The sequence below is a fragment of the Anser cygnoides genome, chromosome Z (genome assembly GCF_040182565.1).
Source record: "Anser cygnoides isolate HZ-2024a breed goose chromosome Z, Taihu_goose_T2T_genome, whole genome shotgun sequence".
Lineage (NCBI taxonomy): Eukaryota > Metazoa > Chordata > Aves > Anseriformes > Anatidae > Anser > Anser cygnoides.
In genome coordinates, this window is record NC_089912.1 from 38,784,984 (window position 1) to 38,807,662 (window position 22,679).

The window sequence follows — 22,679 nt, forward strand, 5'->3', positions numbered from 1 at the left end:
TTATTTAAATAATCTGCCCATTATAAGACTGTTCTTTTTAATACAGGTAAATTGCCCATGTCCCTCTGGGTGACTCATGCAGTGGCTTCTAGTTGCAAAATGATGTAAGCATGAGCCAGAACACTTTAATTTTCTTCCTAGATACAGTTACTTCATTTTTTTATTTCTCCAACCATTTTTTTTTTATTCTGCTATTGTTTTGACTGTGTGCCATTATCCTTCAAAAATAAAGACTAGAGAGACTGATTTATTTACATTCACAATGATTCAGTAATCCTTAAAAGAAGCGGTTTAGTCTTTGGCAAAGAAAATAATTTAAGTTCCTGGAATTATTCCAGTTTCCTTTAGTCCTGACAGTTCTTAATGAGCTGAGAAGTAAGAGGAAGAAAAAGAGACCACATCCACTGTCTTGTCAAGACAGGACACTAAAGAAATGGAAGAACTGGTATCTATAAGCAATGACCATACTACAGAAAAATGAGATGCCAATTCCAGTCTGCCAGCCTCTGAAGCAATGGGAATAGAGGCACTAGAGTAGAGATTCTAGAATGGGAATGTGTTGGTGTGAGTGACCTGTTTGATCTTTCCTTGTTGGAAACCCTGGAGACAAACACTGTGTGTTTTCTCCTTGGTAGAGCCAGACGGCATTCTCATATCATGTCTTGCCTTTGTTCTGCCTTTTAGTAGGCATTTCAAGTGCAGAATTAGCACACAACACTCAATCCATCTGTTTAAAGATAGCACTGTCTCTCATAGTTTTCTTTTTGCAGTTTAGCATTCCACTGTAAGTATAAATCTCATGATTTCTGTTCTTATCTTTTCAAGAACACGACACAAGGTTGTAGATGCCAACACTGAAATAATCTTTACAGAGCTTTACAAAGACAATTGCTTTTTATTGACAAGACTGGGGGCAATTATAAAATGGCCAGTAACATGAAATTTCCAGCTCTGACTCACAGTCTGTCTCGAGAGTTTGGTGAAGAGATACCTGATAGCTGCAGCCTGCCCTCATTTTACCTGGTGTCTATGGCAGTGCACTCCAAGACTCGGCAGTGCACGCAAGACTCCATCTGCATCCCTACTTGCCTGGTGACTTGACTTGGCTGCTGTGTGATTTGGTGCTGTTAAACCAATTCTCCCAGCTGGAGGACAACCTTTGCACGGAGTAGCCTTCTTGCAGTAGAGGATCATCAGGTTTAATGATTCATCGTTGTTAGACTGGGTCTTTACTCCCCTGAGTATCAGCACAACCTGGAAACAGAAAAAGGAAGGACAACTGGAAAGTTAGTGGTGTTTCTCAAGCAGAGCAGGCAGCAATGATGAGCATATATGCAACACATTCATGATCTCAGGCAGAATTAATAAGCAAACACACTCACACACACACACAGAGAAGTTGTTATATTCTAAAAGTCCTTACACTAAATGTGGTTAATTAGTTATTATCATGCAAGGAAATGCCAAGCTCAGAAGTCTGTTTGAAAATTTCTTTTATCTTCTGTTTACATTTGTGAGAAAGTCTTGTTAGTTGTAATTGTACCTCAGAGAGAAAATTATTTCACATGCTCCATCCTTTAGTTATATGGAAAAACCTGAAAAGAAGTAAAAATTGCCTATTAAACAAGTCTGGTTCCAAACTAACAAAGATTTATAGTGTCATGAATAAATAGATGGAATTGTTAATTTTTCATTTCTATTTATTTATTTTTCTCATCTCTTCCATTTATGTGCGCTTAGTAAATGTCTGTGTCTTTTAAAAGTTCAGATACAGTGGAACTTGAAAAGTAAAGCAGAGACCACTGCACGCTATAAAAATAGTGTATGCTTTTTGTGAGGTTTGGGATTTTAATGCTGATAAAGCACAAATTATGGAAAAGGGTGCTGAAGAATAAGAGGAAATAACTTAGAAGAAAGTGAGGGGTGCAGACAGTGTTGTACCAGTAACTTACCACCCTGAGTCTCTGGATGCAGAAAAAGGTTTTGTTGAGCAGATTCAAAGTTACTTCCACACAACTGTTCTTCTTCCTTCTCCTATGCTGATTCAGCGTGCAAAGTTTATTCTTCAAAATCAGTCATGTTCATACCAGGAAATGCACTGTCACTTCCACAAGAGCGTGGCAGTGACATTCAGCAACAAATCCCTCTGCAAGTGTTGCAGCCCTGTGAGCAAAGAAACCCCGGAGGAGAAAAGGAAGAGTACAGAGAAGGTGATGGCACTGCAGCTCTGCCAGAAAGCAATCTGGTCTTGGAGTGAAGGGGTAACGAGATCCAGTGGCTGTCAGATGACATCGGGAAAGTTCATGCAGGAATTCCAGTTTTAACAGGAAGTATAATTAAACACTGAGAAAATTAAATATATGAGAAATCACACATTACTTGGAGACATGAAAAACACAGCTCATTACAGGATTAGATGCAGGACTTGCTAGGTGAAGCCTGTGGCCTGCTTTATGCAGTGAGTCAGACTAACTGGTGATTAATTATTTCTGATCTGAGTGTATGAGCAAGTGTGGTGTAGCTATTCACGTGAAAACATAAAACACAAAGGAAAACACAGGCACAGTGGGGTCTGCATAAAAATGTTTGCTAAAAATATGCAAATCAAAGAACTGAGCTATTTCTACATGTGCTCTCCTGCTCTGACATGCATCTGGGAGCCTCAGAAAGAGAGATAGAGACTAAGTGTAGGCTACATAGGGGGCTGAAAGAGTCCAGAGGCCGTATGCAATTCCTACAATTCCTTTTGGTTCATAGGTGAGAGCACTGAAGCACTATGATATCTTCCACCCTGACCATCATGGAGATGGCTTTCTGTCACTGTGAGCCAGGGAAGAGGGTTTCATAGGCAGAACACTGGCCACTGTAGTTTGGGAACAGTTCCAGGACAAATGCATTTGGATTAGTGAGGAGGCCTGGAAAACTTGGCTTTCAAAAGAAAATTTGAATTAGACGGAGACTGGAAAACCAGCCTTTAAATGGAAACAGGACCATGGTGGAGTTATTACCATGAATCCATAAATTTTAATTTGAGCTTTTTAAACTACGTAGTTCCACTTCGTATCAAATCCTTGTCTCAAACTGACAACATCTGTTCAGAATGAACAATTACATAGGGAGATCTGGAGGATTTTTAATTTAAGATGGGGATGTCTGGGAACAGGGAGGTGAGAGCCTTGTGCGGAGGATGTTTTGTTTCATGATCATTTTCTACAGGGGGTGGGGAGAGATGAGAGCCTAACATAATCCCACTTAATTCCTAAGAATTCTTCTTTGATTTGTCATGCTTCCAGATAGGGCAAGGTCCGCTGTTCTTCCTGTTAAACAACTGGAGATCAGGACTGTTATCTGAAAGGAGGCAGCAGTGTATGTGCATGTGCCTATGCTCACACATTTTTTCTCTTCTATTTTCTGATTCATGGATTAAATGTGAATGTAAGAACTGGTGTGAGCAGAAGTAGAAAGAGAGCTAAATACAGCTTACTGCTGCTGATGCATCAGTGATATATCTGGAATTTAGCAGTTTGTCACACATTTCAAGGATTAAAGAGAATTTCAAAATTATAGGTAACAGATAATCACCTAATTTCAAAATTACAGGCGACAGCTCATACCAGGTTTGCTAATGTTAAATCAATCTGACATCCTCAGCTGTTACTGAGTCCTGCTACACCACAGTCAATGGGAGTTTGACCAGTGCCATTATTGTCAGAACTCTGGAATTTTAGACCTATGACAACAACAAATGTGCAGTAACTGTATGTTTATTGGCAGCTGATCTAAATATATGGTAATATAATAAGTATCAGAATTTGGAAACCGATATGTGTCTAAATTTTTAAGATAAGTGAACATTTACCTTAATGTTTTCAGACACAACATATAGAATCTAATCCCTGTAAATATATGTCAGTGTAAATTAATAGCATAGAAAATATTACTTTCTTAGGAACTGAAAATGCATGGTAATTGTAACCAGTGTACCAAATGGGCTGGTCAAATATTCAAGTCCTCACACATCTGGGGGAAAAATATAACACAGTGTGAAGACAAAGTAAGGTATCTTTGGTACAAAACTATTTATTTAGGAATATTGTCTGAAGTCTCTTTTCTCAAAGAGAATTAAATATTGGGGATTGTTTTTCCAAAGCTTCTTTAATTTACTGTATGGTCTGTTCACTTCTAGTGATTTTTCACAAGGTTCTGCTTCCTCTGGATCAGTGACCATTTAAAACTCAATATATTCATATTTCTAGCTCTGAACATATTTGTAGTGGATTTTGTTTTGCTCTGGAGACTTTTTCTGTTTGAGACCCCTTGTAATGTCAGCTTAAACCATACATTCGCACAGATGCAAAGATGCAAATGAAGACATCATTTAGTGTTTTTTACTACTAAATTGTGAGTACCTACTGTTCCAAGGAATCTCAAATTATGGAAACAGTAAATCAACTTCCAATATCCCTAATCTAGTTTTCTTCTTCCCCTTTTCTTTCTCTTATTTCTCTCACTTCCTAACTTTCTGTACAAGTGGTTTGTAGATTTAGACAGTTCACAAGGAGTCTGGGCAACCAAGCAACAAAAGACAAGATACAGTAAGGAGCATTTAGCAATGAATAGTGCCACAGCAAGGGGCAATGACATGGCCTAGGGGGCTGACAGATCAAAGGAGTAGAACCTATGACGAGACTTAGGCAAGAAAATGACTCTTACAATAAATAACCTCTTAAAAAATCACCTGTTAATGTGGTGTTTTGAGTGGCTGTCCAACATTTTGGAAGCTTTCCAGCTCATCAAAAGTGTTGTTTCGAGCAGTATTTGTAGCTAATAGCATATATTTCTTGGAGGACTCAGTCAACTTCGGGGACAAAAGCTTGGCAGAGTTAAGCACCTTCCAGTGAACAGGCACCACTGCCAAATTTTAAAAGATTTGGTAATACCTGTTCAAACCTTTGTTGAATCTCATTGGAGAAACAAATTATCTTTGTCATGTCCCTCTCCACCCGATTCCTTTCTCTGTCTCTACAATTTACTTTCTGTGTTTGTGTGTGCATGTGTTTTTTAATTTGTTGTTTTCTCTTTGTGCTTTTATTTTGACCAAAATGTTTGACCCATGCATATGGAACTGGCTGACTCAGTAGTTTGAAGCAGGAGGGCTGGAGTTTAGAGTGATGTGACACAAACAAAATTACTGTATAAAGTTATGACATAGAATTGGCATTACTTCAGTATACTGAATTTATATATATATATAATTCAAACTCTTTACTACTTGACAAGGAGGCTGTAGTTATCTGAACTTCCAATTTTTGACTCTTCAGTCCTTTTTTATTTTTCCCCTGATAAATAAATGTATTAATTACAGAGATAGATTGAAAATCCCCATTTAAATTATTAGTCTCATTTTAGTGATCTAAGTTAAACAAAACACAATTTGCTGCTTCTTCAAATCAGACTAATTAACTCGAGGAGAACTAAATTAGTCTTTATGTTGGCTGTATTAAAGATTCTTCTTAACTGGCAGAAGCATAAGCTCATTATATGCCTCAGAATTCATAAGAAATAAAGAATTAAGACCTTTAAATAGAGTTCTAAAACTAGAAATAAAACTAACTACTTGAAAGAAGGAAGGAAGGAAGGAAGGAAGGAAGGAAGGAAGGAAGGAAGGAAGGAAGGAAGGAAGGAAGGAAGGAAGGAAGGAAAGAGAAAGGAAGAAAAAGAAAGAAAGAGAAAGGAAGAAAGGAAGAAGAAGGAAGGAAGGAAGGAAGGAAGAAAAAGAAAAAAGAAAGAAAGAAAGAAAGAAAGAAAGAAAGAAAGAAAGAAAGAAAGAAAGAGAGAAAAAAAGAAAAAATTATTTCTGATAACATCAAAAACAAAAGCCTTAGAGATGTTATGGTTTTTATGCTCTTATACTTCAACATTTTTTCTTTTTGTTGGTAAAGAAAGGGGAAAATTAGATTTTTTTTCTACCAAAATGCAAATAATATTTAAATATTTTAAAATAACCTAATTTAAAAATAGGCATCTTTGTTACCACTTAATTTAAAAAATGGCATCTGATAAATGGCTGCATATCTTTTGTTTGTGTGTTCAGATAAGCAGGAGCTCTGAATTAAATCTCCCGTATTGCCAGGACAAGAGGAGGATCCATTCCACATTGACTCTTTGTTGTTTATTGAAGTGCAGACTTTTTGTCTGGGTCAAGATGAACTAGAAAAGTGTTTTCTGCTTTTCCTAACCATGTATTTAACACTTTTTTTAGGATTTTTCTTAAATTTAAATAAAAAAATAATTTGAATAAGCCAACAGGCCTAACACTTATTTGGCATAGCAAGACACACAGATGGACATGTAAACAAATTTACAGACAGACTAGCTGCAGAAGTGTAGTTTCCTGGAGGGAGGGGGAAGAGAGAGGGTGGGAAGTATTTTAGTTGAGAAAACAATTTTCATTGAGAAATATTTTCTTGAAAATATTGGCCACCTCTAACATGAACCCTAATTTCTTGCATCAAGACTAGAATTTGCAATGGAAATGAACTGATATATAATATTAGCTAGTCATGTAATAAAAGCAATTATTCCATTGTGCTCAAATATATATGTCTTAGCAATACAGATTGGAGAGTTCTCCTTGGGATAAAAATACAGCTTTGCCTGGGAAAGCATGAGATAACTCATAAAAGCTAGTGTCCTCACATATCAACTCAAAAGATTAGTTGTGCATTTTGGTAGCTCTTATCATCTGGAAGAACTTTCTCAGATTTTTGTAAAAAAATGTTTGTGTGTGGATAGAAACACGTTTAAATATGGCAGTGTGTTCTATAGTGTTTTCTCAAAGACTAATGACTGCAACAATGATAAACATGAGGCCAAATTTTGCATAGTATTTAAGGGGACTTTAATTGATAGGAAACCATCCTTTTCTTTCAAAATTAAAGTTGATACTGAAAAGAGGGAAGACAAGAAATGGACTTTTGTTATCTTGCTGACTACGCAAAAAAAAAAAAAGTGGGAGATGTCAAACTGGACATTTGAATATCAGACAATAAAGTGTCAGCAGATGACTAAGGCTGATGGCTTTTATTACAACTACATACCCTGATTACCAGTGTAGTTCAGGCTGGGCGGAATGTGAGCAGCGTAAGCATAAACAAAAGAAGGGAAATGCCACTTGCCATGAAGGCAAGGCATAACACTACTAACAATCTTGCCTGCTGACAAGCTACAGTTGGGAAAGTTGCGGACCTCTCATACACCCTGTCATGACATTGGATGTCTCCTTTGATGAGCAGCAGCCCTGGACCAGGCAGTGAGAGCTACTGTGCACTGGTTTTGGGGAGTAACTCTTACAGAGCTGCAGCTTTCCAGCTTTCAGTCAGACCCGCAGGCTGATGCAAGAGTGTCAGGTGTGTTTTGGGAGGGCTGCTGGTCTGTGAATCACAGGGTATTGTCTGGAGAATAGTCTGTCCACATCCTTGATGGAGGACGTAGTCTAGACAGTTCATGGAGTTAGTGAGTGGGTCAACACATCTGGGAATCACTTCTGAATAATCCATTCATATCTTTAAGGACTACCACCTGACAAATCACAGATTTCTTTGCATAGTTTGGCTATGCAAGCATGTTAGATAGGCGTTTTATTGTCTTATGGTCCCATGCCATACCTGAGGAAAGGTTATCTCACAGTTTATGCTACCATATGCTAACAGTGGTGTTTAATGCTTTATCAGTAGAGGCAGTCAGCTCTCAGTAAAAAAAAAAAAAAAGCAGCAATTTTGGAAAGCCATATATTATGTGCAGCTGATAAATAGACTTACAAAGTAAGATGTTATGCATATGACAAAATGTGATCATAATTCCACCTTCAGGATTAGCACATTAGGCTAAATTCAGTCCCAGTTATAGCTTCTCTGTACCAGAAGAGTTTCTTGCGTTAGTCAGCATTATTTCAGGCATAAGAAGGATTTTTTTTTTTTTTGGTGAAATAAAAAAGTCTTGCAAACCCAAGTACATCAGTGTTCAGGTCTTCCAACTGTTTGAGGTGACAACAAAAATGATGTGATTTGGACAATTTTGAAAATCTTTTTCATGATCACCTGAATAACCCATAAGCTGTTATTTACCTGTATTTTTCATCTGTGATCACTAGAGGCTGCCATATTACTTGCTGGGCAGCAAACAGCTGCTACTTGGAGCTGTTTCCCACTGAGAGCAGAAACACTGGTATAAGCATTGAAACCTGTGTTACAGGTGTTTTAGCAGAACACTGGAAAATTATTTCCTATCTGGACATTTTTCTTATGGCATCTCCATTCTCCTCTTGGAAGTAACACAAACAAGGATCCACAAGATTCACCATTTTTCACACTATGCAGTTTCCACAGAATTATCGCATTTGACTGAGTAGGGAGAGCCAGTCACCTGGATCTGACCACTAGCCTTCCTGCATTTGCTAGTGTCCTTTTGCAATTTAGAGTTGGACTTTGATGGGGGGGGGGGGGGGGGGGGGGGGCGCGGTGCTGAAATGTGTGTGGTAATCTTTCTACTCTTGAATCTGGTACTGATGGTTGCTTGAATTTCTAAGAAAGCTTCAGATATAGATTCTCAGAAGCTACTTGTGACTGTAGATGTCTCTGCAGGTATCTCTCAAGCTATAGCTGGAAAGCAATGGTGGCTATTTTTCAAATAGTACAGTAAGGAAATGGCCAAGAGATTTCAGTTTCAAGTTAGGGGGTTGGCTATGGGAATACAAAAATAAACAAACAAGTAATACTTCAACGTTTAGGAGTCAGGTCAATTGTAAAAGAAAAAACTCTAAAGCTAATCAGCCCTAATAATTATTTATAAATAAGTGCTTACTGTGCAGATGAAAACAGTGTGTGGTGTGGTTGCATTGGACCACACCATTCCCCTCTGAATAGTGAGAAATGACTGCATTCTGATAATTACAAAAAGTAGTCAAGGCACTGTTAACATAAGCGTACATAGTGGGAACTGCTTGTCTGCTGTGAACACAAGTAAATACAAATCATATCCAAAAATAACAAGAAATGAAAAAATAGTTACCAGAGAAAACACTGTAGAAAAAATTACTACTTTGTATTATACCACTTAGGTTTTCTGTTTATAATCCTTCACCAGCATTATAAGAACTGCCAGTAAATCAAATGCTACTGTTTTGGGCAGCCTAGACACAAGGGCTTTGACACAACAAAGTGCTTCTACTTCAATTAAAGATCCCTAGTTAACAATTACAGTGTAAATATCTGACAGTATTTCTCTGGGAAACTCTTGTGCTCAAATATTTGTAAAGTGCTGCCGAGAATTAAATTCATGTAAAAAGAAAAAAAAAAAAAAAAAAGCAGACATCTTTTGCTTTTGCTGATTTTTAATTAGAGGAAGCCAAATGTTTGATATGAAATAAATTGTAGCCAAAATAGAGGCCTATTGCACTTTTAAAGTAGATGTACACTAAACAGACTGTAATTAAAATTTGCATGCCTTGAACCCAGGCATAAGCGCACCAATATTGTGCAACTGTCTGCAGTATATACACATTTTGTAACACTGTAATGCTGCTCTTGGCATAACTGGTTATAACCTATAAGCATTTTGAAACACGGTGAAGCGTCAGTACATAAATAATACCACAAACAACCACAAAGGGACATATTCAGGCTTGAGGTACAGTTGCATAAGTCAGGTGCAGGAAAATGTGTGAGTGGCAATTCAGGTGGAAAACCTGGGAGACAATCATCAAGGATGTGGAACAAGCAGGGAAACTGTCCCGTAAAAACAGAATAAAATAAGCCTGTGGAATAAGCAGGAAAATTGTCCGGTGGGACCCAGCACTTGCAGTCAGATAAGCAATGTAATGAGATCCCCACTTTTTTGTTTGTTTGTTTCAGCAAAAGGACCAACAAGTGTAAGAACACCAAAAATGTTGAAATGGGAAAGTAGAATGTTGTCCCTTTTTGGTTTTAGCTTCTTTCCTCTACTTCAACAGACTCTCAAGCCTAATCACCTGAACCTTGGTACCTTAATACAGTCAAGAGCTATAGCCATCAGTGCTGTAGACATGGCATTGACTCCTTACTTAAAAATAATTTCAGATGAAATTACTAACAACTAGCTTTGAATATGCAGCAATAGTGACAGTGAAGAAAAGCTAACTATTGTCAATCTGTATTGTTAGTTAATGTTACTCTAGGTTGTTACCCTTTTGAAAATAGAAACTCGCCTGAAGTATCAATCTGCTACACATCCTAATTCTCTAATTTATATATATATTCAGTTGCAGAAGAATTTTAACACAGATTTTTTTTCCCCCACAATTAACTCTAATAGACCTAATAGACTTTGTATCTTGCTTTTTACTATGTCCCAGATGGCTGAAATTCTTAATGTGTTTGTAATAGATCAAAGTCTCAGTCTGGTCTGGGACCATGGCTTTCATTGCCACACCTTATTTTTTATCATTATTATTTAATATGAAGTCTAGAGCCATGTAATGGACTTCAGAAATACAATGCTTTTTGCTGTTGTGTGAGGTGTGTGAACAATTGCTGTGCCATAGCTCTGGAGGATTGCTGTACAAGCTTAATGCAGACAAGAGAATGTCAAAGTCAGAAGTAAGTGAGTGACTTTGTAGAAACTTTGGGTAATGTTGCCTTCCATAGATAGATAGATAAAAATTGACAGAGATTTATGTGGCCCACTTGTGCACTTTAACAGGCAACTTAACTTCTAAATAGTGACTTAATGTTTGGCTAAAACTATTGATCAACCAAGTCTATAGGAAAGCTATGAAACATCCTAGTACAAAACTGGTACCTGAGCATCCTCTCTGTAGGGCTGAAAATGTTGAGCCGTGGCTCTAATACAATTAACTGGTGTTAAGAAAAAAAAAAAAAAAGAAAACAAAAAACCACCAGTGTTGGGGAGATTAAAAAGTAATATAAAAGTTAGTGGGATGTCACGTAGTTAGCAGACAGTATAAAAACACTTCCAGTAAAAGTCTTTATTTTTAAATACCAAATGCCCTTGTTACAGAGCGATACTGATTTTAATGACATTTCCTTATGAAGTTTTTAACACCCTCCTGGTGTTTGATAATTTGATGATATACATAATTATCACAGCAATTAAGAAACATGCTACTTGTTTTAATGTCCTAAGTTAGGCAAGGCTGTAGGAGGGGAGGCTGCAGGGGTGGCCTCTGTGAGCAGAGCCCAGCAGCTGCCCTGTGTCAGAGCAGAGTCAGCTCCAGCCAGCTCCAAAAGGGACCCAGCACTGGGCAGAGCCGAGTCAGTGAGAAACGCTGGTTGGGCCTCTGGGAGAGCAGATTTAAGGAAGGAAAAAAAAGAAATACTGCACAACAGCAGCTGGGAGAGTGGATTGAGAAATGTGAGAACCAGGCCTGCAGACCCTGTGCAGAAGTAGGGCAGGAGGTGTACCAGGCACGAGAGCAGAAGTTCCCCTGGAAAGACCCATGGTGGAGCACGGGAGGAGTGTGAGGAATGGCAGAGAAGAAGCATTATGAAATGACAACTCACATTATCTTCTCCTGCTTGGCGTTGGGAGAGAAGGAAATCTTCCTGCCCTTATCTCTAACCATGATCTTTTCCACCCTATCATTTCTCTCCTATCCTGTTGAGAAGGGTGAAAGAGAGAGCAACTGGGTGGGCATATGACAGCTAGCCAAAGTCAGCCTAAAACACTGTCTCATTTAGACTTGTCTGTTCTTATTCTTGCTAGCATCAGTGGAGCTACAGTGCTGCCAGCATGATAAGAAATTACCTACAGTGATCAAACATTTGAAATACAAATTCTCTTAAAAAAACAGAAGGAGATAAGCTACAAGAATATTCATTTGCTGAAGACAGTTTGTAGCTAGAAGTTCATTTTTAAAATGTGTGTTACCATAAAGGTGGTTATTGCAACACACGATTTTAGTAAAGAGAAGCTATTGTGTCAACCTTATCATAGCTTACAGGTTAAACCAATCTTCTGAGGGATAGAAGTAGGAACAGCCTTAGTTAAGATTCAAAATAATGAGAGAAGTTACTCTTAATTCATTTTCCTGATGTAAAAATCACTTTTTTATTTGCCATGAACAGATGCCTAAAATAATTTTATAAGACGGTCCTGGAACTAGTAAGATTATGAATAGCCTTTCACAGTGAAAAAGAGGGTGCAACATGGTCGTGTGTTAATTTCCGAGTCATCAAGCTGACCAATCCTATGAAGCAAAGACTCACAGATGATAAATGTGACCATACAGACCTGAAGTAAAACTGATCTCTGTCACCAGGACAGAAAAAATGGAGCCTTACAGATCAGCTGACCACCAGTTGCCATCTACTGCTATTGTTATCCAGTAGGAGAAATAATAACTATTATAAAAAATCCTTAGAAGGAGAAGTCAAACTGTAAATATACTTTGACAGTGTAAACAAGTGCCTAAACTCATCTGAGTCTTCTCCTCAGTCGGAAGCTGTAACTTTAATATTGCTCTTCTCTGACTCGCATCCAGGAGGGCCACCTTCTGTGCTGCTCTTCCAAAACCAAGATATGTTACACACACACAGATCAGTATTTTATTCAAAATACATGTCCAGGAAGGAAGGAAGGAATGAAGGAAGGGAGGAAGGGAGGGAGGAAGGGAGGAAGGAAAGAAAGAAGGAAGACTACTACTACAGTTTGGTCTTATCACATACACTGTTTTTACACAAGGGCTGTTAACAAGGTAAGTAGTTTTCTATACAACTCTTTAGTTACTAAGCCATAACAATTATATTTTACTATTTCATAACCAGTTGCGGTAGGTTAGAATTTGTTTTACCTTCTTTCAGAAAGCTAAGTTCCTTTTCTTGAAAGAAAAAAAATAATTAACTCTGTAGCAAGATAACATCTACTATGTTACTCCTAAAATCTGTTATTTGGATTCTTTGGACTGTAATCCTTCCGTTCTTAGATTTTGTTTGGGTTTACTTGTACATATTGACTCAGCAGAGGTAAAACCTGGAATATAACTCAGCCAGAAACAGAAGACATGCTGTCCTTTTTTTTTGGAGATGTGATCTTCTGCTTCTGGTTTGTCCTCTTCTGTCATTGCCCAGGAGAGTTTCTCAATATCCCACTGCCATCAGTGATCTGAAAAGCCCAGGAACTCCTTTCCGTCAGGAGCCAAAGTGAGCAGTTATTTTTCCCCTGCGTTAGAGAAGGGTACCTGTTTGATTGTAACCAGTAAAGAACTTACTAAATATTTTCCAAGACCAATCTTGCTTCCTTGGGCTTGTTTTCTTTCTTTCTGCCCCCCACTCACCTCCCATAACACCATATATTTAATGTAATGATTCTGATTTATTTCTTTCTTTTGTGATGGTCCAACTCAGGAATTCATCTGTTTTGTTGGATACGAGAGCCATTCTTATCCAAGTCCTACAACACAGAAGTGAAATCCAACAGTCACAATTATTATAGGAATGCCAGTGTTTTTTTTTTCCTTTTTTCTTTTCTTTTTTTTTTTTTTTTCTTCCTGCTTTTTAAAACTCACAGAGGGCAAAGAGATGAGTTTTCAAAAACCTGACAGAAAACATCAAGTCATAATGGAAAATGCACTAAAGGTAGTGAGGTGGGAATTTAATTAAAATATCATCCCACAGCTGAAAAGTAAGTAGCCTGGTGAGCAACCTCCTGAAATTAAGCGCCTGTTCACTGTATCTGAACGTAGACTTCCACCATGCTCCTCTAGCTGGGTCTTTATACCAGTACATACGAGCTCAGTTGTTCGTTTAGTGCCACGTTGTTGCTGTGATCTTAGTCACATGATGAGGCTTTCAGCAGGCTGTGCACATTCCTTTAAACTGTTGCATAATAGAAAGCAGTTGCTGAGCATGCTGCTGAACGCTTTACTGTTCTTCTTTTAGCTTTTTCTCATTGCAGAAAGAGTCCTCCCGCAGAGAAACTGGAGATGTAGCCTTACAGGAAACATACAGATGTAGCAATTAGCACAGAGAATGAGTTATATTGTACCTTGCTACCCAGTCACTCTCCACCCAGTCTCCATAAGACCTAGAGAACTCTGACTCTGGACCGCAGGCTTTTTTAGCCAGCTTCAAAATTATCCAAAGGGAAGAAAAAAAAAAAAAAAAAAGACTCAGAATACCTAGAAACAGAACTCCACAAAATTAACCCTAATGGTGAAGTGAAAAAGATATAACTTCAGATGGAAAATTCTATTGCCTTATGGTGATTACCAGGACACATGGGGGGCTTACCAGGACCCACAGGGGATTTTCCAGACATATACAAGATTGCAGTCTCTTCCTTTCCTTGGTAGCAGTGCCCAGTGGTGCAGGTCACATGCTATAGGGAGGAAATTACTGTACAGCCAACTACCCTGCCCCCAGTCCCACTCAGCCTTACAGGGACTTACAGCTTTGCCAAGAGAGAGCCCTTCCAAATCCTGGCAAGTATAGTAGGAAACACCATGAGGCTTCCTTCAATGGAGTTCATTGTCTGAGGTTTATCCAGTTGAGAGAAAGAGAGAGGCTCCTTCCTATGGGATTACAGGATGAGGAAAACTCTGTGTCTTCAGAAGGGCACATGCACAAGTCAGGTCGTGCAACTTAGGTCCCTCCTCCTCCTCTGCGGTCTTTGAGCAGAAGGACATCACTTCCCCAGGTTCACAGACTGAGTGAGGGGGGCTGGGGAAGATCTGAGACAGTAAGCACAGGCTCACTAGTCCCATATACTATTTTTAAAATCCAGGACAGAGCAGTTATTCTAAAGGTTCTCAGTGGGTGTGCTGGAATATGAATCTGTAATCTGTGACTCTGTCATCTAAGATGCTTTACCAGTGTATTTTGACCTTGTTTTCTATCTAATGACAATTCCTGTAAGTCAGTCACCTCTGAAGAGACTCAGAAGAATCCCAGCTGGTGGCTCGGTATTGCGTAATGGTGGTGTAGATACGACTGTCTCCCGTCTGCTCTCTGTGTGGAAACCTGTCACCAAGGAGAAGATGCTTCTGCAGAAAGCACTTACATTCCAGAAGCTTTTCCCTGTTGCCTTATGCTTCTTATTCCAGAATAATGCCAAAGAGAAGTCTGCAGAAACTTTCAGGTGGTTAGAGTGGCATTTGTGCAAGCGCTAACACCAGTAGATGAGGTGAGGTGGGGGTTGGAACTGATGTCTCTTGTTGCATAGTCAGCCTCTGCTTTAGTCTGAGATCTCTCGTGTCCAAGGAAAGATCTCTAGTCATGTCTTGATCTGTTTATCTCCTGAGAAGGAAAAGCACCCAGGTTTCAGCTTGCAGTGCTTCCACTCGTTATAACTTCAGAGGACTGTGCCTGCCCTTGCAGTAATAAAGAGTTTTATTAACAATAATAAAACCTGATTCTGCATGGATAAATTGGGATGTTTAAATGTATGTGTTCAGTACAGCAGTACAAGAAAAAAAGTTTTGTTAGCTTCCTACAAAATATATTTTTGGTTCAGTTCTTAATGTGGGAGTTTCATAATAAATTAAAGTTGAAATAGAGCTGTGGTGAAAATAAAAAAATAAAGTTTAGTATTCATACGACAATTCCATCCCCAATGTCCACAAAACATAGCTAAGAAGTTGAAGAGAAAAAACAAGCGTGGTATTTGAGTATGATTTAAAAATGTTGCCCAGAACTAACAGTCAGTTAATTGCTCTAAGTTCCCTGGAGTATTTAGATAATAGTGGTTTTGTATCATCTTGGTATGCAGTGTTCAAGAAAGAGGAAAAACATTTTGCAGTAAGATCTGTGCCCAAAACACATACAAAAAGTATCCAAATGGAATCTTCAGTTATACATACAGCTGTACCACCTCATTTAGAAAAAAAATACCCTTAGTTTACAGAACTCTTTTATTTCCCTGACATTCTCCTGTGCCCTGGCATTGAGCCAGTCTTTGTTTTGAGCTTTGTACTTTCTGAAGGTCTTTTGCAGTTCATGATTTAGAAATGAAAGATCACAAAAATGAATATGCATCCCTAGTATCTATTAGTTTAATGTATCTTACATGATTTAATAGATGAAAGAAAATCCAGTCTCTAGAGATGTCACCTTTAAGATAAAATTTCTCAGAAAGACATTCCTATGTAATTTGAGGTCTTCTCAAGCTTTACTTTCTCTGTATTGTATTTCATTCACTTTTCTGTTTAATAAACAGTAAGAAATATTTTACAAAGTGCAAGCATTTACCTTTTCAGTGTCTTATCCTATCCTGTCTAACCTGATCTGAGAATAGATCCCTGTACTCATTTTCTTGAGTGAGCTTTGCTTCTATGGCGAGTGGTAATTTGTGAACCTTTATACCAGAACGGTTGAATTTGTGAATGAAATCTAAAAATTTCTTGGTAGCTTCATTGAAAGTCTTTGAATATCACAAAGAAGAGATATAAGCACATCTGGGACCAGTGCCAGGGGTTTCCCAGGACAGACGCTCTGCAAGTCTGAAGTTGCCCAAGTAAGGATTATTTCTGCATGTTGGGTCCACATATTGGACTTCATCTTTGAAGATTTTGTAGCTAATAGCCAATTGTTACTTGAAAAACAGTTGCTCTTAAGTTAATAGGAAAAATGTAAATGAGAATTAAAAAGGATTAAATTAGCAAGTTAGGTTATAGGAAAAGTTATGAAATATTGTATGGGCACAAAACAGCAACAATAAAAACAACCAACCAAACAAACAAAACCAAGAAGAATATGCATTCTTAGTACCTTTGTACTCCCCTATGGTTAGGCTAATGGAGCATGCAGAGAGAATCTATGAATGGTAGAAATGTAAGATTTTGTGAATGGTAGATCTGTATGATTATTGTTTTGATGTAGTATTAACATTAAATGAACTGTGTTTTAAATATATGATTATTTTTCATCTGCACAGGAATTGTCAACATTCTCTTCTGAAGCCTGTCTTTTTCCTAAAAGGTCCTGGACTTACTATTCTGGAATAGCTGTCATCAGGTAGAAATGAAATGAGTACTATAAGGATGTGTTTGTAGTTGTCGTTGTTGTTGTTATTATTATTTCTTACTACTGTGAGGCAGTTTGGAATCTTAAATGTGTACTTAATTAATCGTCAAGAAAATAGGGAAAATGGCATCTTCTTACAAAATGTACCTAACATGTTACATTTATTGTCTAAGACATACCTCCAAGATGAAAAAGGTCAGAAATAGTCAAAAGAAACAACTAAAAGCACGGAGTCCAAGAACATAAGTAAAAGTAGATTAAACTCCTAACTGGGTAACTTTTTTTAGCAGTAAAGTGATCTTTAATTTGTTCATTGCCAGGTCTTATACTATTTATTCTTATTAGTTTTACAGAGATTATACAGCCAAGAGGAGCTCAGTTAAATTTTACTATGGCCTATGTACATGTACTGTTAAGTCCAAGGATCTTTATGGTGACAGCTGGTGAGTGACCATGCTTTCTTTGTTCTGCTTACTAACTCTGTGTGCATTCTTGTTTGGTATTTATTACTGGAGCCATTCAGACAAAAATGTGGAGGCCAATACTTTACTTGGCTGTTGTTGGTCTGGCTTAAGGAGGAGTGGAAAAGAACCATATGAGAGCACTGGAAAAGAGGGTGAGCAGCTGAACTTATGCAAGCAAAGTTAGTAGGGGGAGCTCAAAAGAGATGAAGGAAAAAGACTGGCTTTTAAGTTTCCGTATTCAGTGGAAGATGTTCTGTAAAAAAGTGCATTCGATCCTGATGCCATTATTTGATTCCAATTCTTTAAACCTTCTTATGGTCATAAAGAGATTTACTGATGGAAAATACAGTATTCTGGGGATATTTCTGTGGAGTGGTAAAACAAATTGAATGTATTTGCAAAAATAATGTTAGAACCAAGATAATTAGAAGAGGAATAATTTAAAGTGAATTTTAAAGTTCTTCCACAAACAGCAGAAATCTCTCACTGGACATACAGAAGACCTATTCTCAAGAGCCATAACAACCCATTTGAATTTACTTATTAACCATCAGTATGTCTTTAAAAGGACATCTTTCCAACCCAAAATGAAGAACTGGATGCTTAAGGAATATGTGCTTGTAGTTTAACAACCCCTTTTTGCAACTGTATTTCTTCAATATTGATTCTCAATGCACAAAATAATCTAATATCAAATACTTAACTACAGTTAACTTTACTCAGAAGAATACATTTCCAAACAGTTTATTCACTTAGGCTGAAGTTCAGCTAGTACTTTAAGTTGATGTAAGCCAGTCCTGCTATCAAATGAATCCATCCCACTTTCAGCTACTGTGGAATAATTGCCAGAGATGACTTAGAAATTCAACTTATATTCACATTTTAAAGCAAAGGTACAGCATTGAAGAAGCTTCCAGGGTAGAGTGCAGCTGCATTCCATAGAAGTTCCCTAGGCCTCCAACCTTAGATGTTGATCATACCAGGGGAACTTGGTGTGCTGATGGGAAGAGGAACTGTATGGAGAGTGGAGTGGAGTGGAGACACTGTGGCCAGGCTCTGTGATTAGAGAGCCTGTACTTGAAAGTACATCGGAAGCAATAAGCTGCATATTTGCATCTGTAATCGAGATAGTTCAGTACACTGAACGTGACCTGACTTATAATGATGAATTGGGCATCACTCCCAATTACTTCAACCTTTAACGCAGAAGCTACCCATCACTTGCACCCACTCCCTGGTCCCAGTACAATAGTTTGTGTGGCTGGAAGGGTAACTAGATAACGGAACTTGTGTAGATGAAAAAAATAGGTATTTAGCTCATTTCTCACTCCCATCTAGCTCCACAATTAACTTCACTGCATGAGTACACAAATATTTGTGCAGGAGCAAGAATTAGCAAGCATCAGTAGGATGCCTATTTTTTGACATTGCAAGACAACTGAAGTAGCAGTTCAGCTTTGGCAGTTACCTCCCATCTCTCTACTGAAGGCTTCTTGGTGCACTGATACTCAAAGTAGAGTTTGCAAAAGTGGAAAAACAATGTGCTTCCACTGCTTCAACGTAAAGTACAGCAGCCTATATAAATTTACCATCATTGATAATATAATTCAATTCTTCAGACTTTCCACAGAAGCATATGTTCTTCCCTCTATGCTACATAGGGATTGACCTCTAGTAAAGAAAAGTAACAGATAGTTGAGGAGCGGGACATTTTTTAACTTCTGTATATTTTTATCAGTGCCTAAATAGCAGGAAAACCAAAATAATTATAAAAGGATCCTAGTGCAAACCTAATGAAGAAGACATATTTTGTAATATCTTAATAATGTCATAATAATGGCATAACACCATAATGTCAGAACAACTTCAATATCTCCATGCTAACATATTTATCACAGGGCATGAACAAGAGGAGTTAGAGATGTACACACACCTGCAGGGCTATGACCTCGTTAGCATTATGGAGATGTGGTGGGATGGCTCCCATGACTGGAGTGTTGGAATGGAAAGATACAGGCTCATCAAGATGAGCAGGCAGGGGAGTTGAGACAGAGGCATTGCCCTCTATGTCAGTGTGCAGCTGGAGTGAATGGAGCTCTGCTTGGGGATGGGTGAGGAGCTGACTGAGAACTTATAGGTCAGGATTACAGGGAGGGCAGGGACAGTGGGCATTATCATGAGGGTCTGCTACAGGCCACATGATCAGGAAGATCAAGAACATGAGGCCTTCTATAGACACATAGAAACAGGCTCATATTCATAAGCCCTGGTCCTCATGGAGGACTTGAACCACCCCGATATCTGTTGAAGGGACAGTACATCAGGGCATTGGCAACCTATGAAATTCATGGGATGCACTGATGATAACTTCCTTCTCCAACTGATAGAAAATCTAATGAAGAGAGGTGCTAAAATATAACTCATTCTCACCAACAAGGAGGTGCTGGTGGGGAATGTGAAGCTCAAGGGTAGCCTTGGCTGCAGTGACCATGAAATGGTGAGTTTAGGATTCTAAGGGTGGTAAGGAGGAAGCAGAGCAAGCTCACTACCCTGGACTTCAGAAGAACAGACTGCCCTTTTCAGGGATCTGCTTGGTAGAGCACAATGGGACGAAGCCCTGGAGGGAAGAGGGGCCCACAAAAGCTGACTAATATTCAAGGATCACCTCCTCCAAGCTCACGAAAGTGCATCCCAACAAAGAGGATGTTGGGCAAAAATGCCAGGAGGCCTGCATGGATGAACAAGGAGCTACTGGCCAAACTCAAACAGAAAAAGGAGGACTACAGAGGGTGAAAGCAAGGACAGATAGCCAGGAAGAAATATAGAGAAATTGTCTGAGCAGCCAGGGATCAGGTCAAGAAGGTCAGAGCCTTATTAGAATTAAATTTGGCCAGGGACATCAAGGGCAACAAGAAAGGCTTCTATAGGTATGGCAGTGGTAAAAGGAAGATTAGGGAAATTGTGAACCCTTTCTGGAAGGAAACAAGAGATGCGGTAAACTGGGATATGAAGGAGGCTGAGGTAATCAGTGACTTTTTTTTTGCCTCAGTCTTCACCAGCAAGTCCTCCAGCCATGTGGCCCAAGCCCCAGAAGGCAAAGGCAGGAATTGGGAGAGTGATGAACTGCCCTCTGTAGGAGAAGATCAGGTTGAGACCATCTAAGGAACCTAAAGGTGCACAGGTCCATTGGACCTGATAAGATGCATCTGAAGGTCCTGAGAGAACTGGTGGATGAAGTTTATAAGCCACTGTCCATCCTATTTATGAAGTTGTGGCAGTCCGGTGAAGTTCCCACTGACTGACGAGGGGAAACATGACTCCCAGTTTTAAAAAGGGAAAAAAAGGAGGACCCATGGAACTACAGGCCAGTCAGTCTCAGTTCTGTGCCTGGTAAGATCATGGAGCAGATGCTCCTGGAAACTATGCTAAGGCACATGGAAAATATGGAGGTGACTGGGGACAGCCAACATGGCTTTGCTAATGGCAGAGCATGCCTGACGAATTTATGGTGACCTTCCAAGATGGGATTATAGACTTGGTGGATAAGGGAAAATCAACTGACCTAATTTACATGGACTTGTGTCAAGCATTTGACATTGTCTCTCATGATATCCTTGTCTCTAAATTGGAGAGACGTGGATTTGATATAAGGACCACTTTGAGGTTAAGGAATTGGCTGTATGATTGCAGCTCAAAGGCTTTCAGTCAACAGCTTGACGTCCAAGTGGGATGAGTAACGAGTGACATTTGTGAGAGGCGACCAGCACTGGTTAACACCTCTGTCAGTGACATGGACAGTGGGATGGAGTGCATCCTCAGCAAGTTAGCTGATGACACTGAGCTGTGTGGTGTGGTCAACATGCTGAAGGGAAGGGATGCCATCCAGAGGGACCTGGACAGGTTTGAGAGGTGGGATTGTGCAAACCTCATGAAGTTCAACAAGGCCATGTGCAAGGTCCTGCATCTGGGTCAGGGCAATCCCAAGCACAAATACAGGCAGGGCAGAGAATGGATTGAAAGCAGCCCTGAGAACAAGACCTGGTACCAATATTCCTGCTGAAGAAAACCATTGCTTGCACAGCAAGCTTCTCTGAATTCCATTACAATGTTATGAAAACTACTCATAACAGGCACTGCTACAAATAAAATATAGTGTGGGAGAGATATGAAAAATGAAATAGAAAACAGCAGGGACAATAAAGTGGTCTGCACCTAAGTCTCGTTTAAAAGAGCGTGTCTGTACAATGAATTAGGTACCACCTTAATTTTGTTTAATTAGCATCTCAATTATTCAACAGGAAAGATATATTTGTCTTTAAGGTTTGAAAAATTTTTGAGAGAGAGGTTTCTTTTGTAGACCAGGCCATTAATTCAGTCTCAGAAGTAAGCAGAAACTCAGATCTGGGCTCTGAAAGAAAAGAGATAAATATACAGTTATAACCATCCTTTTCAAGATTAATTTGGCAAAACTTTCTCCTTCCCCTGCTTCTACCCCTAAATTTAAGCCAGCTAAATGCTGAATGAAATCACTCACTTTTGCTTCAGTGCTGCAGGAGGCAAAAGGTGTCAGGCATATTAATATACTTAAAGCCTAGATTTGCACTCAGGCTGCCAAAAAGCAAGCTACATTTAATTACCAACAGTACCGTTTTGGAAAACAAAATGTATAAAACATTGTCTGAACATTTCTAAGTTAACACATACAGAAGACAGGTGAGAAAATTGCTGTGATTCACTGACAATTTGAATAGTAAAATTGAAACTAGTGTAGCTGTGACTTTCAGTTGCAGAAAGCCTTTCTGTAGTGAAATACTTCTTTTAATGCCTCTGTAGTAGTAGTCTTCAGAGAAGTATACATAAGGCCCATGGTGCAGAAGCACTTAAAAGTAAGTGTCAAACTTTTAGCAGTGAAAAAGAAGCATTTTTAAAATGCTATAGAATTAATGATTCCTTTAGATCAAATATATAAGCAGATTTTTAGGTAAGAAATGTAAATGCAAAATCTACAAAGGAAACAAAAATAAAAAATCAAATCCCCTACCTCCAAGCTCCTTCTACAGAACCAAAAAAAAATGTGGAAACAAAGCTGAATGTTACAGAAAGAAACCCAGACCATTAATCTTTCAGAAGAACAGCAGGCTGCCTTGGAATTTGGTAGCCAAGGGACATAACAGCTGGCTAAGTTATGTAGTGACATATT

General features: G+C 38.7%; 1 long non-coding RNA gene across 3 annotated transcripts; it reads right to left on the bottom strand.

Annotated features, from left to right (window-relative positions):
* Positions 1-513: 513 nt before the first annotated feature.
* Positions 514-3,945, bottom strand: LOC106045091 (uncharacterized). Of its 3 annotated transcripts, XR_001212612.3 has the most exons (4): positions 3,615-3,945; positions 1,953-2,163; positions 1,544-1,595; positions 514-1,254 (listed from the first exon to the last, which is right to left on the bottom strand). It is a non-coding gene; the product is annotated as an uncharacterized lncRNA (long non-coding RNA). The 3 variants fall into 3 exon arrangements; XR_010827907.1 differs by lacking the exon at positions 1,544-1,595 and having other exon boundaries at positions 3,583-3,941; XR_007157573.2 differs by lacking the exon at positions 1,544-1,595 and having other exon boundaries at positions 516-1,254; positions 3,615-3,937.
* Between the last annotated feature and the right edge of the window lie 18,734 nt (positions 3,946-22,679).